Source organism: Pollachius pollachius (genome assembly GCF_949987615.1).
Source record: "Pollachius pollachius genome assembly, chromosome: 4".
In the NCBI taxonomy this organism is placed as follows: domain Eukaryota; kingdom Metazoa; phylum Chordata; class Actinopteri; order Gadiformes; family Gadidae; genus Pollachius; species Pollachius pollachius.
Window position 1 is genome coordinate 14,849,176 of NC_136937.1, and position 5,000 is coordinate 14,854,175.

Consider the following 5,000-nt stretch of genomic DNA (forward strand, 5'->3'; position numbering starts at 1 on the left):
CCTTCGCCTGGCCAGAGGCTAATCCTGGAGGATGGCTCTACCAAGCATTTCCTGCTCTGAGGGTGGATACTCCAAACACACAACACCAACACAAATAATCACGTCGGTTTGCTCTTCAATGTCGTTGTCTGATCATACTTCATGTGGGCCTGAATCCCTCTGTTCTGATTCAGATGAGGTTTGGCTGTGGTTTAATTCTTAAATATTATATTTTTCACACCGTTTGTGTATATATTTCAATTCTAGATGTATTCTATATATTGTTTGTATACATTTCCATGCTAGATGTATTATAGTTTGTGTATATCTTTCAATACTAGATGTAGTGAATATATTCTTTGTACACATTTCTATACTGGATGAATTGTATATAGATTGTATACGCATTTCAATGCTAAATGTATTGTATTCAGTTTGTGTTTATATTTCAAAACTAGATGTAGTGTATATAGTATGTGTGATTATTTCAACACAAGATAACGCTTAAAAGAGAAAAGGTTTTAAGGTTTAAGCGTATTTCAAAATCAGGGTTTGATAATAGGCTCATCCACTGTCGACTGTGACTAAAGGAGGAAACGTGGGCAGAAGGACGTCAACAGTGTGTGAGGAAGGACGTCAGGAGGGTGTGTGAGGGGACTTCATTCATAACAGAAATCCGCCATTTTGCTTCACAGTCCAGGACAGACGAGTGCTCTTTGTTCACTCCCACGTGTGTGTGTGTGTTTGTGTGTGTGTGTGTGTGTGTGTGTGTGTGTGTGCATGTTTGTGTGAGTGTGTGTGTTTGTGTGAGTGTGTGTGTCACATCGGTGTGTGCGTGTATGTGTGTGTGTGCGTTTGCACGTGTGTGGGTGTGACTGCAAGTCAGCCTGCATGCGTTTGTTTCTGCATGTGTGTGTGTGGGTGTGTACGTGTGCGTGTGCATGCGTTTGTGTGTGTGTGTGTGTGTGTGTGTGTGTATATGTGTGCGCTTGATTTTGCGTGAGTGTGTGATCGCCCACAAACAGAACCAACACACACTGCTCATAGGCGGTTCTCAGCATCACCACGAGACGGAGCTCCTTGTGAATTCATACCTTCACCAACAAAAACCCTAGAACCAAAGTCCCGCTGGTCCATCACAACAACAACAACAGCCCGATCAATTCAAGTGATTAACTCCCCTTCTCCTCTCTCTGTTTGGCGTTCCCGTGCCGCCTGGGAGCAGATTGTGTCGCTTCAGCACAACGCGGGGAGAACACGGTGTGACCAGGAGGAGGGTATATACACAGATCCCCCGAGAGCCGACCGACGCATCAGCTTATGAAACAAAGGTGAGCTGGTCGGTAGGGGGGGGGGGGGGGGGGGGGGGGGGGGGGACAGAGGAGAGGAGACGAAGGGTTTAGAGAGCAAATGGGAGAGGGTGGGGAGAGGGGGGAGGAGGGGTGGGGGGGGTGCAGGGAGCATCCGTTATGCAATCACAGCGTGGCTTCTCTGCTGGTGATTTGACCGCAGCGCCGGCCTGCTGTAGGGCCTGCTGTCCTGACTGCAGGCGTGCTGCCCTGCGTGTAGGACTACTGTGCTGCAGGCCTGCTGCCCTGTAGGCCTATAGTCCTGGAGGCCTACAGTGCTGTGCTAGAGACTGACTTTGATGTCTTTTCTGGCTCGACATGGAGATTTGGTGATGGACAGCCCAGTGATGGTAATGATGCTAACCAGGGGCTTGTGTAACCCCCCCCCCAGTATCCGGGACTAAGAGGACAGGGGCCTGGCCTGTCTCACAGTATCTCAAGATACGAGCCCCTTAAGATAGCCTCCCTCCACACACAAGCATACGCCCACGCACACACACGAACATGCACACACACAAACGCACATACACAAACACACTACGTTGTTGGACTCTACTTAGAGGCTCCTGGGACCTTGTCTGGTGCTCTGCAAGTGTGCATGCTTGTTTATTTGTGTGATAGAGTGTGTGTGTGTGTGTGTGTGTGTGTGTGTGTGTGCGTGCGCGTGTGCGTGTGCGCGTGTGTGTGATTTCTTGCACGCTGTCTGCTGTGAATATGTGTGATGAAACGATGTTCCAATGCAGTCCATGCTAAAGTGAATAAGACCAGGCTCAGAATGTTCTAGAAGGTAGATATGTGTGTGTGTGTGTGTGTGTCTGTGTGTGTGTGTGTGCGTTTTTGTGTGTGTGTCTGTGTGAGTGTCAACTTGTGTGTGTGTGCGCATGCGGGTATTTGTGTGTGTGTGTGTGCGTGCGTGTGTGTATTTATGTGTGTGCACGTGCATACGTCTGTCTATTTCTGTGTGTGCACACATCACACACACAGAAATACACACATACACATGTCTGTATTTGTGTGTGCCTTCGTCTGAGACATATTTGTATAAGAACCATAACATGCCCCACCATGTAACACCAGCGTCACACAACACCTGCTACGACAACACAACAGAAAAATCGGCCAACGTAAAACCTAGAAAGGATCAGACTCCTCTGCATAAGATAAGAGCAACATTGTGGAAAATAACGACATTTAGATACGGGAATGCATCCCCATCTTTACCATGGATGTTGTTATCATCATCATTATCATAATGTAGCGTTATGCATCCTGCATGCTGGCCTGCTGGTCGCGTCTCACCTGCGTACTTCTCTTGTAATTCCTTTGGTTAAATCACCTCCCCGCCTGACGCTCTCAGCCCTGCGTGGACCGCACCAGGCGTAACACCGACGACCACAGGACCGCTGGGGCCAGGACGGAAGGGAACGGACGGAAGGATGGACGGACGGACGGTGGAGAGCCTTTGTATCCTGGGTGGAGGAGAAGGGACGGGGGGCAGGAGTCGACAGAGGTGGGATGGCTAGGTAAGATGGAGGCTCGGGTTGGTACGTCACGTCCCTCTTTCTCTCTCTCTCTCTCTTTCTCTCTCTTCTCTGGCTGTGCCTGCCTCTCTGTTACACCTTGTGCTGCTGGCTCAGTCTCCCACCCTGGCTTCCTCCGCGCTGCGCGTCGTCCCAGAAGCTCCTTCCGCCAGCCGTGTCTCCATCCCTTCTTTGTCGTGCAACAAAACAAACGCACCCTTTCAGCCGATCTGTCAGTCTCTGCTCCAATGGACAGGTTGCTCTATGCTCTCTCTCTCTCTCTCTCTCTCTCACTCTCTCTCTCTCTCTCTCTCTCTCTCTCGCGTTTCTCCTTTCTGTTATTTTAGTCCTCTGCTCGTCCAATATCTCTCTCTCTGTCTCTCTTGTTCTCTCTTGTTTCCTCTGTTCCTCTCTCTCTCTGCGATCTCTCTTCTGTCTACGCTTCCATTCTCTGGCACTCTGCTCTCCTCCTCCCTCGCTGCCTCACTCTGTGTGCCTGCGTGTGTGCGTGTGTGCGCGTGTGAGTGTGTGTGTGTGTGAGACGCGCATACTTACACATGCACAGGGTGTTAAGGCGGACAAGCACAAGCATACACACACTCACAGCCACACACACACACAAATGCTGTGCTTCTGGCTCCCTCCTTATGGCGGTGGCTTGTATTGCCAAACCCATTCTCTCCTCATCTCTCTCTCTCTCTCTCTTGCTCTCTCTCTCTCCGTCTTTCTCTCCCTCTCTCTATCCCTCTCGCTTTCTTTCTCTCCCTCTTTCCCTCTTTCTCTCTCCCAACTTCCCTCTCTCTCTCTCTCTCTCTCTCCATCTCTCTCTCTCTCTCTCCCTCTATCTATCTCTCCCTCTCTCTCCCTCCCTCCCTCTCTTTCTCTCTGCAGTAAACACTGCAGTGCCTCTGCAGGCTGGATCACGTTTTCTTATTGCCAGTGAAAATGTATCAGCCAATCAAGAGACCTGAATAATGCCCCCACAAACCAAACCCTCCTCCGAGCAGCAGCGCAGGCATGCAGAAGCACACACACACACACACACACACACACACACACACACACACACACACATGACCTACTGAGAGATGAGGACTGTGGACAGAGAGAGCATGAATCATCCTCATTATAGATTGTCCACACACACACACACACACACACACACACACACACACACACACCACACACACACACACACACACACATAGTTTGACGACAATGAGGAGAATACAGGAAGCTGGTGCTGGATAGATCTAATTTACAGCACATTAATTAAACATCAACAAGAAATCACAAATCACAAAGAAATTTGGTTATGGATTGTTGACAGGAAGCCTCAGGAAACACACGACCTCAGCGGACACTTTCATTATCAATCACCTCTTAACGTCCTATCACATACACCCGCAGATGAGCAAGGCATGGAAACACTAAGACATAAAATACGGGTAATGTTTTAATGAATTCATCATGACTTTTGAAAATCCTGAAAAACAAATCATGAGAACCATGAATCATGTAAACATTAAAAATAATATAACAATGATATAATAATGATAATATAATTATAAAATACATGAAACATACAACAGACAAGTGAGCCACCACAACAAACACACCATAAGAGACCAACTGTTACATAACTAACATTTTAATCTCTTTGAGTCCCTGACCGTTAAATAATCTGGGATTAAAATGAAAGAAACACACATTTTAATAATTTCTAATGGATATTTCATATCGTTAGCATCTTGAGGATTTAGCATCTTTGGTTTGATCGTAACCAACTGTTTGTAAAAGAAAATCTTTTGTTTGCATGATTCAGAACATTGTCATCGATTTCATCACTCCCTTATGGAAGAGGATATTTGTTACCATGGGAACTATGATACATTTCTAAGGAAATCGACTTTTTTTTGCATGTATCACCTCTAAAGTTAAAGATATTTAACATTATCTTCCATAGCGTTTTTACAAATTAAAAATATATGTGTACTTCACACATGATGTGCTATCAAAGTCTTACAGGGGAAGCATATGCTCCAAAGGGTGTTGTGAATAACTTTGCGTTCCCCTTTAAGGTCCACATATTTACAGTGAATCACACATTGAGTCACACTGAGTTAATAACAGGGAGGTTTTATTTACAACG

At 46.8% G+C, this 5,000-nt stretch overlaps 1 protein-coding gene across 1 annotated transcript in view; it reads right to left on the bottom strand.

Annotated features, from left to right (window-relative positions):
- Positions 1 to 3,295, bottom strand: part of rnf208 (ring finger protein 208) — an 11,531-nt gene extending 8,236 nt beyond the window's left edge. Inside the window, exon 1 of the mRNA XM_079734691.1 lies at positions 2,628 to 3,295. The gene's annotated coding sequence lies outside the window, so the exon portion shown is untranslated. The remainder of the gene's footprint in view (positions 1 to 2,627) is intronic.
- Positions 3,296 to 5,000: the final 1,705 nt, after the last annotated feature.